Below are 12,525 nucleotides of genomic sequence, written 5' to 3'. Positions count from 1 at the left end.
TGGAGTGCAGTGGCGCCATCTCAGCTCACTGCAAGCTCTGCCTCCCAGGTTCACGCCATTCTCCCGCCTCAGCCTCCGGAGTAGCTGGGACTACAAGCCCCCGCCACCATGCCCGGCTAATTTTTTTTGTATTTTTTAGTAGAGACGGGATTTCACCGTGTTAGCCAGGATGGTCTCGATCTCCTGACCTCGTGATCCATCCGCCTCGGCCTCCCAAAGTGCTGGGATTACAGGCGTGAGCCACTGCGCCTGGCCGAAAAGTTTTAATCATGTGGAAAACTGATTAAGAGACATGAGTGAAGAAAAACAGTATACAAAAAGGATTACCTCAGTTATGTAAAAAAAATGCATTTAAAGAGAGTGGAAGGAAATATACCTAAGTATTAATGATAATTATTATTATTCAGTTGTAGGATTGTGGATAATTTTTTATTTTCTTTATACTACCATATGTTTTTCAAATTTTCTATTGCTTTTTTTTTTTTTTTTTCTTTTTGAGATAGGGTCTTCCTCTATCGCCCAGGCTGGAGTGCAGCAGTATGATCATGGCTCATTGCAGCCTTGACTTCCTGGGCTCAGATGATTCTCCCACCTCATCCTCTTGTGGGGCTACATGTGCCACCACACCCAGCTAATTTTTTTGTATTTTTTGTAGAGACAGGGTTTTGCCATGTTGCCCAGGCTGGTCTATTGCTTTTATTATCAGAAAAGTATGTTACAAAAATAGATTTTTAAAATGTTTAATAATGCAGGGCAATAAATATTCTAATCTGTTAAATAACAAAAATCAGCATACAAATTTGTATCACAATATATTCACAACTACATAAAACATAAAAAGAGCTCCATAAACATAAAAACTGAATAAATGTGAAATATCCAGAGTAGTTGCTCTGCTTATTATTTATGAACTATTATACCTGTTAAAATCTAGACTTTCACTTTCATTTAAAAAGATGTCACTACACAAAAAGTATCTTAACATTTTAGCAGAAATTCACAATCTGTTGAGCTTCCTAGAATTTCCCAGAATATCACAGCTAACAAGTTGCACGCTTCCTGTTGTATCTAGAAAATAATTACATAGAGTAGACTGTGGAAGAAAAATAGGTGTGTTATGCTGTTTTGTCGTCTGGTGACACAACATAAAGAAGACAAGTGGATACAAATTAAAAAGAGACTGTAGCTGGGTGTGGTGGCTCACAGCCTGTAATCCCAGCACTTTGGGAGGCCAAGGCGGGGTGGCAGGGGAATCGCTTGAGCGTAGGAGTTCAAGACCAGCCTAGGCAACGTAGTACAACGTAACGAGATATCATCTCTACAGAAAATTTAAAAATTAGCTGGGTATGGTAGCACATGCCTATAGTCCCAGCTACTGTAGAGTCCGAGGCAGGAGAATCACTTGAGCCCAGGGAGGTCAAGGCTGCAGTGAGCTGTGATCATGCCACTGCACTCCCACCTGGAGGACGGAATAAGACCCTGTATCAAAAAAAAAAAAAAATAGGCAAACAAATTCACTAATAATTGCCATGTGATCAGTTGAAAACTTCAAAAAACAAAGAAAGCATAAGAATTTTGGCATGTTGAACCAAGTTCTTTTTTGCCACAGTCGACTATAATTCATGGAACACATATAAGTTTGACTTTGGACTACACTTTGATAGAGTTCTCATGTTAAGGCACTAAGCCAGCCTGGCATCCCCTTCAGGTTGAACTTCATCAGGATCCACATTCATTGAGCACGTATTGTTGAGCCTTTACTATGAACACAAATTGTTGAGTACTTAAATGGCCTGGGTATCTGACTTTCAGAATTCTAGTCTCCTGACTCATCAAACCCAGGGTTTCCACTATTATACATATATTATACATATACTGATTGGTGTAAAATTTGGTGTACTGTACATCACATCAAAAAAACCTTTTTGAAATAAGAAATATGTATGTAACTTAAAAATCAACAATAAGATGGCAGAAGGCCAAACAGTTTGGAAATGTCCCCTTAATTCTAGTCCTAGTCATAGTATTTATATGAGCCAGTACCTCAAAGGCTGGCTCTGTGCAAGTTCCCTTTTCCAGTGTGTGACATTTAATTTGTTCATTCATAAACATCTACATGGTATTTTACACATGATAAGTTGCTTCTATGGAACATGATTTTATTTTAGCCTTAGTATAACTCCATTTTTAAAAGGAAGAAAATAAATGACTTGCCCAGGATTGTAAAATAAAATAACAGAGCGAAGATAGAACCTACATTTTTGTGGCTTCTAGTCTGGCATTTGTTCACTATAGCACTCTTCTGCTTCACAAACAAAATGGCTTATTCATGTTGGCTTCTCATTTATACTTTATAGCTATCATCTCTGCTCACTTCATATGTTAGGCCAAAAATTAATTGGTGAATTTCTTACAGAAGATAGTATATATATATACAAATTCCTTAGATGATTTAAAGTCTTATCTAACCTATTTTTAAAAGGTGAAACTGAGCCAGGCATGGTGGCTCATGCGTATAATCCAAGCATTTTGGTAGGCTGAGGCAGGAAGATTGCTTGAGCCCAGGAGTTTGAAACCAGCATGGGCAACATAGGGAGATTCTGTGTCTACAAAAGTAAAAAAATTAGCCGTGCATGGTAGTGCACTCCTGTGGTCTCAGCTACTTGGGGGGCTGAGGTGGGAGGCTTGCTTGGGCCCAGGAGGTCAAGGTTGCAGTGACCCATGATCGAGTCATTGCACCATTGCACTGAGTGCCTGAGTGACAAAGCAAAACCCTGTCTCAAAAAAAAAAAAAAAAGAAAAAAGGTAAAAGGTAAACTAATTAAATACACTATTTCTGCCAAATATCTTGAATTTTTTTACTCGAAAAAATTTTGTACTTAGCCTAAAACCTATGTGAAGATTAAGCAGTTTTCCAGAGAAATGAGTCCACTCTAGCTCACATTCTGGTTTTTTCCACTGTGGGTGGTTGATAATGTAGATATTTGCAACATAACCAGAATTGACTCCCTTGACTCCATAAACAGTGACTAAATTGTCCCTAAGTCCTGGACTATTAGTCATTCTTTTTCAAAAATCGTGGTATATTACTGCTTACGTCAGAGGAAAGAACTTCCAATCCTAAAGAGTATGAAATAGGGCTTTGTTGTACGCACCTCTATTTTAATTTACAGTTAAATTAAGTAACAGTTACTCTATGAACTGAATAAGCATTGGCCTCTTACTTATCAACTAGAGGGTTCCCTTTCACCTGAATGCTCACTTCAAAAGCAGCTAATCTTATTGGCTATAGAGTCAGAAGCTTCAAACATATTGACAGCAAGAATGTTGTATTCAGTAGAACTTCTCAATCCGTTAAATAGACATGGAATAACTGCCCAATCCGATGACATTCAGGTACTTTGGTATGCCTTTGTGGCTAATATACTGAGGCTCTGTTAGAATGCATTACTGAGGTTAGAGTTCCTCACGCCAAATGATGTCTACTTTGTTACTGCTGTGAGATTCTGGGATTCTAGAGTTGTAAAAATGTTCAAAAACATACTTGCATGTATGCTACCTCCCACATCCACGTACAAGTGTGCTAACCCACAATCTGGAAGAGTGCCAACGGATCCTAGTATGGCACAAGACAAGAATGGTGCTGTCTTATCTCTGTCTTCTAAGGTTTATTGGAAGCCCTTCCGTCAATGACACAGAACACCGGCTCTCCAAAGGGTTTCAAGCAACACTGACTTGCCCAAAGCCTTATTTGAAACACCTGATGTTAGTGAGCGATGGTTTCTAGGGTATACGTCAACTACTTCTAGATTCTCTGAGTGCTATTTCTGTATAAAGTTAGATCATCAGAAAGCAGTATATTTGGATCACGTTAGCATGGGTTGGTTGTAGAAATGCCTTCAGTGAGTGATGACATTCTCTAAATTAACTTTTTTTTTTTTGAGATGCAGTCTTGCTCTGTCACCAGGTTGGAGTACAGTGGGGCGATCTCGGCTCACTGCAACCTCTGCCTCCCAGGTTCAAGCGATTCTCCTGCCTCAGCCTCCCAAGTAGCTGGGACTATAGGCACGTGCCACCACGCCACAGTCTTTTGTATTTTTAGCAGAGACCAGGTTTCACCATGTTGGCCAGGCTGGTCTCGAACTCCTGACCTCAGGTGATCACCCACCTGAGTCTCCCAAAGTGCTGAGATTACAGGCATGAGCAACCTTGGCCAGCCTACATTAACTTTTTAATTTAATTTTTATCCTTATCACAGTTATACATGTACATGGGGTTCCTTTCTTTATCATTATTAATATATATATTTTTTTGAGGCCGTCTCCCTCTATTGCCCAGCCTGGAGTGCAGTGGCACAAACTTGGTTCACTGCAACCTCCACCTCCTGCATTCAAGTGATCCTCCCACCTCAGCCTCCTGAGAAGCTGGGACTACAAGCACATGCCAACATGCCCAGCTAATTTTTGTCTTTTTTGTAGAGACGGAGTTTCACCATGTTGCCCAAGCCGATCTCCAACTCCTGAGTTCAAGCGATCCAGCTGCCTCAGCCTCCCAAACTACTCAGATTACAGACAATGAGTCATGGCTCCTGGCCTTGTACATGGGGTTTAGAGTCAAATAGTTCTGCAAGACCTATGATTTAAAAAAAAAAAAAAACTTAGACCTCCACCTTCAATTTCCCATTCCTCAGATGCAAATTTTCCACTCTTTTTTTCCCTCCTTTTATTTGAGACAGTCTGTCGCCCAGGATGGTGCAGTGGTGCGATCTGGGGTCACTGCAATCTCCGCCTCCCGGGTCCAAGTGATTTTCCTGCCTCAGTCACCCGAGTAGCTGGGATTACAGGCGTGTGCCACCATACCTGGCTAATTTTTGTATTTTTAGTAGAGGCGGGGTTTCACTATGTTGGCCAGACTGGTCTCGAAGTCCTGGGCTCAGGTAATCCACCCACCTTGTCCTCCCAAAGTGCTGTGATTACAGGCGTGAGCCACAGCACCTGGTCAAATTTTCCACTCTTTTTAGCTGACTGTTTTCATACTTACCTCCACATATCTAAATAATATATTTATATTGCTACGTCTTGATTTTCAGTATTTTGTTCTATCAGTTTTCCACAATGGAAGATGTAAATTTTGCTGATTGTATGATCAACCTCACTGACTGCTTGCTTTCCAGCCTCTGAGTTTACTTCTTTTTGGTGGAGCACATCTTTCAGTAGTTTTCTGAGAGAGGGTAAATGGAAGGCAAAGTTGCTACCATATATCTAAAAATGTCTTTATTCTGGGTGGTGACTCATGCCCTGCACTTTGGGAAGCTGAGGCAGGAGAATTTACTGGACCCAGGAGTTCGAGACCAGCCTGGGCAACAAAGTAAGACCATGTCTGTACAAAAAAATCAAAAAATTAGCCGGGTGTGTTGGTGCACACCTTTATTCCCAGCTACTTGGGAGGCTGAGGCAGGAGGATTGGTTGAACTCTGGAGGTTGAGGCTGCTGTGAGCCATGATCATGCCACTGCGCTACAGCCTGGGTGACAGAGTGAGCCCCTGTCTCAAAATTAAAAATTAAAAAAGTAAAAATGGGCTGGGCGTAGTGGCTCATACCTGTAATCCTAGCACTTTGGGAGGCTGAGGTGGGCAGATTGCTTGAGCCCAGAAGTTTGAGACCAGCCTGGGCAACAGGACAAAACTCTGTTTCTACAAAAGATACAAAAAATAAGCCAGTTGTGATGGTGCATACCAGCAGTCCCAGCTACTCGGGAGGCTGAAGTGGGAGGATCACCTGAACCCAGGAGGTTGTGGTTGCAGTGAGCTGTGATCGCACCACTGTGCTCCAGCCTAGGTGACACAGTGAGACCCTGTCTTTAAAAAGTTAAAAAAGAGCCTTTATTCTTTCTTCATACACAGTTGATAGTACTGAATTCTACTTCAGAAATTATTTTCCCTCAGAATTATAAAGGCACTTATCAGTTATCTTCTACCATCTAGAACAGCTGTTGAGGAGTTGGATGTCATTCTCACACTTAATCCTTTTTGTGAAACCTACTTTTCTTGTCTGGAAGCCTGTTTCTCAGCATTTGAGTGTTTGAGGATGTCACTGGTGTGGGTCAGTTTTCATTCATCATGCTGGAAATTTGATGTCCCTTTCTGTCTGCAAACGCCTATTTTTTCTGTCTAAGATAAACTTTCTTAAAATGTTACTTTATTTATTTTCCTTCCCCTAATTTCCCTGATTTGTCCCCCCTCTTTTTGGAACACTCTATTACTTGAATGGTGGATATCCTGGATAGCGTCTCTACTTTTTTCTTACTTTCTATCTTTTTATTGTGCTTTCTAGAGAACTTCTTCAATTTTATCTTCCTATCATCGATTTAGTTTTTTGTTTGTCATGCCATACTATTTCAACTTTCAAGAACTGTTTCCTGAGTTTTCCTTGTTTTCTTTTTAACAGTATTTGTACTTTATGGATACTAGTGATATGAATATTAGTATTAATAACAGGATTTGTGTCTCTTTTAAAAGTTTTCTCTTACATATGCTTAAGACTGGAACATGAAAAAACAACTTGCCTGGAAGCTCTGTGTTTGGGGTTAAAGGTCTGTCAACTGTGAGCTTCACCAGATGGTTACCTGAAATGAGGTATTTTATTGGCTTAAAATATTATATCATGAGCATTTTGCTAGGTCATTAAAAATTTCTTAAAATATGCCAGGCACAATGGCTGACACTGGTAATCCCAGCACTTGAGAGGTCAAGGTAAGAGGATCACTTGAGCTTAGGAGTTCAAGACCAGCCTGGGCAACATAGCAATACCTCATCTCTACTAAAAACTAAAATAAATTAGCCAAGGGTGGTAGCAGGTGTCTGTAGTCCCAGCTACTCAGGAAGTTGAGGCGGGAGATCACTTGTCCCAGGAGACGGAGGCTGCAGTGAAGTATGATTTTGCCACTGCACTCCAGCCTGGGCAATAGAGCAAGATCCTGTCTAAAAAAAAAAGAGAAAGGAAGAAAAAAGGAAAGAAAGAAAGAAGGAAGGAAAGAAAGAAAAAGAAAGAAAGAAAGAAAGAAAGAAAGAAAGAAAGAAAGAAAGAAAGAAAGAAAGAAAGAAAGAAAGAAAGCGAGCGCGCGCGAGCAAAAGAAAGAAAGAAAGAAAGAAAGAAAGAGTACGGGAAAGGAAAGGAGAAGAAAAGGAAAGGAAAAGAGAGAACTTGAATACTTAACAAAAATGATAATCCATAAATTTCACTATTTGAGTTTGCAGGAATGGAGAATATGATTTTGACCAATACTTTGAATTGTGTTCTAAATGGCATTCATCAATACACTTGACAAAAACTGAGTCAACATTGCAAAGTCACATGAGTGAAGTTGATTCCAGGTAAACTGACCACTATCAACCTAAAGAAACACAAAATGTACCAATCCTGGAGCCCATGGTGGGATACTGGGATCCCAGTCCAGATGTAACCCAGATTATTCTCTGTGTGACCACAGTCTCTTGAATGAGGTATTCAGGAATTTGGAAGTCAGAACTTCAAACTTGTGTTTTGTTTTGTTTTGTTTTTTAATCTTGTTTTTGTCCAGTTTATATCATTTTAATGTCTCACCTGAAACTGGGGAAGGTGAGGAAGATGCAAGAGGATATAGAGTATATTAAGGGTCTGTGGTATCTACTGGACATGTTACACACTTCATTACATTTATTCCCAAAATAATTCTTTTATATATAAGAAAAGAGGCTCTGAGAAGCCAACCGTCTTGCCCCAGGTCACAAGTTAGTAAGTGGCAGAGCAAGAAACTAAAACTGAAATCCAAGTGCATTTTCCTTCTCCTGAGACTGCACAGCCCTGTCATTGAAGTATATGGAAGAATCATGGGGTACAATGCATCTGTTGACAACTGTGGGGCAATTTTTTAAGAGTAGAGAATGTGGCCGGGCGTGGTGGCTTATGCCTGTAATCCCAACACTTTGGGAGGCCAAGACGGGTGGATCACTTGAGGTCAATAGTTCAAAGCCAGCCTGGCCAACATGGTGAAATCCCATCCCTACTAAAAACAAAAAAAATACAAAAATTAGCCAGGCATGGTGGCGGGTGCCTGTAATCCCAGCTACTCGAGAGGCTGAGGCAGGAGAATCGCCTGGACTTGGGAGGCAGAGGTTGCAGTGAGCCGAAGTTGGGCCACTGCACCCCAGCCTGGGCAACAGAGCCAGAGCAAGACTCTGTCTCCAAAAAAAAAAAAAAAAAAAGGTAGAGAATGTACTTGACATTCAAGAAAATTATACTTGGGGAGGAGAGAGCAACACCTAGTGGCACTATATCCCAGTTATTTGTGGCAGTGCCGATTTCTGCCTTACCTCATGAGCAGGAGCTCTGATTTTTGCTTCATACAATCTTGTCTGCATCAGTATACGTTGTCATGAATAACAGACTTAATGGGAAATGCTTCCTTTTTATAGCCCAGGACATTAAATTAGGATCAAAGGAGAGAACTCCTGTGTGAAAACACAAGGATTCTCTTCCGTAGTGCTCTGGATGAAGGACAGACATGTCCAGAAGTGACCAAGCTGCAGTCAGCTGTTCCCACAGAGAAGAGCTGCCATGTGGAAACCAAAAATGAGAGCAGAAACTATGCTGAGATTTAAGAGAATGGAAATAACTGTCCCTTAGAGTAGAAAGGTTTCCTCTAAAGGTCTCTCCTGTTGCAACTGTGCAAGTTTAAGAACTTTGGTATCTAGACAGTTTTAGGAAAGATATCACCTGAAAAGAAAAGTCCCCAACACTCGAAGATAGGTTGCTGCACCAACAGCAGGCCACTGAGCCTTCAGTGCAATTCAATTCTGGGGATGTTAACTGGGCACCAACTATGTGCGAGGCAGTGTGCCAGGTCCTGGGATATAGTCATGCCAAAATTCAGTCCCTCCTTTCAAGGAGTTAACTCTCTGGAAGAGGAGAGGGAAAGACGAACAATAAAATACAGAGATTGTCTAGTACTAAAGTACAGATGTTGTCCAGCACTGGAGTGAGTTGGGTTTATTGGATAAGACACCGGACACTCTCTTAAAGACACTGGACACTATCCTAAGTATTTTTCATAAGTTTCAAAGGATGAATAGGAGTTCCCCAGAGAGCTACATTCTTCATAAAACCTCATTTCTTTAAGATTAGTCTCTGGGAAGAGATTTACCCAGTAGAGATCAGAGCTGGGCGTTTTATTGTTTTCCAAGTTTGACCTTTTCATTTCAGGAGCATTGAGCATGAAGAGCCAACCCAGTATGACTGTGGGCATCTTGAGAGTAACACTGTGTCTTGTTCCTTCTTGTGTTCCTGCCATTGACTGCAATGCTCAGTAAATGTTTCAGGCATCAGCAAAAGAATGATTGAACAAATCAGTCAATTAATCAATTAACAAATGAAAGCTATAATCATCAAGTGGAAGTAACACTTTTAAGTAAGGCTTTTATCACTACATAGCATAATAGAAAGGAAACAAGCCAGTTAATAAGAAATAATTTTGCTTAAAAAATAATTTTTCAGGCCTGGCTCGGTGGCCTTACATCTGTAATTCCAGCACTTTGGGAGGCCAAGGCAGGAGGATCTCTTGAGCCCAGGAGTCTGAGATCCCCCTGAGCAACATGGTGAAACCCTGTCTCTACAAAAAATACAAAAAATTAGCCAGGTGGTGATGTGTGCCTGTAGTCTCAGCTACTCAGGAGGCTGAGGTGGGAGGATCACTTGAGCCCAGGCGGTCGAGGCTGCAATGAGCCATAGTTGCCACTGCACTCCAGCCTGTGTGACAGAGTGAGACCTGTCTCAAAAAAAAAAAAAAAAAAAAAATTCCCTCAGGATTTTCTAGATTTATTCCATCCTAGCTGATTGCTTGCCTCCATATCATGGGCACTATTTTAGCATCCTCCTTCATTTGACATCTTGACTTTCAGATTTTTGTACCTAAGAAAGGAAACCCAGAGAGAGATGAGAAATTATTCTTCTACCTCCCCAATGCCTTCTGAGTTTAGTATTCCAAGGATTCCAAGGATTGCTGAGGATGAAAATGAACTCAGGCTCTGTCATGGAGAAGGAATCAAAGGATTAGAGCTGGGCATGGTATGTGCCTATACTCCCAGCTACTCAGGAGGCTGAGGCAAGAGGATCACTTGAGCCCAGGAGTTTGAGATTGCAGTGAGCTGTGACTGCACCACTGAACTCCAGCATGGACAACAAGACCTAGAGTCAATGTAGAACAAGATGTTCTCTGTAAAAAAAAAAAAAAAGAAAAAAGAAAAGAAAAACTTTTTTTTTTTATTTTAAAAAAAAGGAACAAAGGGATTAGTAAGGTTTTGTGATAGGGCAAGACTCAGGGATAAGGCAAAATATTGGGTAGGGATTAGAAATACGGTTCAGGGATGGCGTAAAGGGTTAGAATGTCTGTTGCACAGAATACTTGGTCCAAATGATTGTATTTTAAAAGGTGTGTTAAAATAACTTTGTGCTGTGGCAGACATCAGTGGGCTATATGGCATCAGTGTTAAAGTACTCTTGCCAAGAGAAGACAGCACAGTTAAAGCAGACCTATCAGGAATAATTTTGATGGCTTTTGCATCATCAGTGGAAAGTAATTGAATGATCATTGCCAATTTCAGGTAGCACTACACATCTTTTATTAACAAAATTTTTCTTTATTGAGACAAATCCTCTAAGTGAAAAGACCTGAGGCTGCTCAGCAGGATTCATTCATTTCCAAGTTTCTCTGGCCTGAGTTCATATCAAGAAATACCTCCCAGGGGTGATGAAATAATCTGCACGCCAAACCCCTGCGACATCCAATTTACCTGTATGACAAATCTGCACATGTATCTCTGAACCTAAATTAAAATAAATAAGTACATTCAAAAGTTTCAAAAAAAAAAAAAAAAAGAAACACCACCCTAAAATGCTGGCTTTTGAGCCACACGCTTCTTCAACTAAGGATTATGGGATCGTGATTTTAAATGACTAATAAAACGAAGATATAATCACAAATGAACAGAATGTGGGGCCAATGAAGATGAATATTTATGAAGGAAAAAATGAACCATAGAACCTTAACAGTGGGAGGAATCTTGTATGTCATTTGGAACAATTTTCGAGCACCCTAACTTCCTCATCAGGTGATTGCCTACCCTCTCTGATCACTGAGAACAGTGGGCAACTTACAACTCTTACGGCCATTACACGAAGCCAGGTCTGTGGTCTGTTTTGGGGCAGGTTTAATTTATATTGTGAGATTGAGCTGAACTCTGCCTCTCTGTTAATTCCATTCCTTTGCCTCAGTTTTGCTCTTTGGGACAACACGGAAGACTTCTATGCTATTTCCATTGACGGCTCACAAAATATTTGAAGATATCAGACATGTGCCCACTTGTATCTTTTTTTCCAAACTAATTGTGAATTTTCTCAACATTGATCTGTGACAGAGTTTCTGATCTTTCTCCACTGGTTGAGCACACCCTAGATTTTAATGTGTCTTTTGACTGCAGTGCAAAACTGAAACTAAATCTACATGCGGTTGGACAAGCTCACAGTGCAACGAGTGGCATGTTAGAATTCTGTTAATGTAGCCTAAGATTGCATTAGAATTTTAGCGACCACATTATACTATGAGATTACGCACAATGAGCTTGCAATTGAATGAACTAAAACTCCAGATTTTGTTCAAATAAACTATCAAATTACCCTTCTGCTATCTCGTATGCTTTATTTGGAGGCTATGAAATGAGAGCTTCACATTTATCTCTTTTTCACCTTGTTTTGGTATGTAGACTAGCTTTGTAAGATTAAAAGAACAGTAAATTGCTTTTTTAAAAAAATTTCTCATTGTAAAAAATTCAAATAATAAAAGTACAAAGAAGATATATTTATATATATACCCATCATATATACTCATAATTTTACTACCTTGGAGTGATTACATTAAAAAATTAACATACAGAGTAATGTTTATAATAACATCAAAGTAAACAAACGTCATTTATAATAGTAAATGTATAGTTGCATTTGATAATTTATGTTTTGCAATTCCTAAGTATAGCAAGAAATCCAGGCTGGGTGCTGTGGCTCAAGCCTGTAATCTCAGCACTTTGGGAGGTCGAGGCAGGTGGATCACCTGAGGTCAAGAGTTTGAGGCCAGCCTGGCCCAAATGGCGAAACCTCGTCTCTACAGAAAATACAAAAACTAGCCGGGCATGGTGGCGGGTGCCTGTAATCCCAGCTACTTGGGAGGCTGATGCAGGAGAATCGCTTGAACCCAGGAGGTTGCAGTGAGCTAAGATCACGTCATTGCATTCCAGCCTGGGTGACAGAGTGAAACTCCATCAAAAAGAGAAAGAAAAGAAAAGAGAAAAAGAAAGAAATCCATGACGTAATACATGAAAAATGCAAGTTGCCAAACTGTAGAATCCCACTCTTGTAAAAGAAAAGAAAAATCCACGCATATTGACCTTATTATGTGGTACCCTATTGTATATGTGAAGTACAATTTAATGAACAATTT

This window comes from Mandrillus leucophaeus, unplaced genomic scaffold, assembly GCF_000951045.1.
Source record: "Mandrillus leucophaeus isolate KB7577 unplaced genomic scaffold, Mleu.le_1.0 Scaffold38, whole genome shotgun sequence".
Taxonomy (NCBI): Eukaryota; Metazoa; Chordata; class Mammalia; order Primates; family Cercopithecidae; genus Mandrillus; species Mandrillus leucophaeus.
This window is presented reverse-complemented; position numbering follows the sequence as displayed.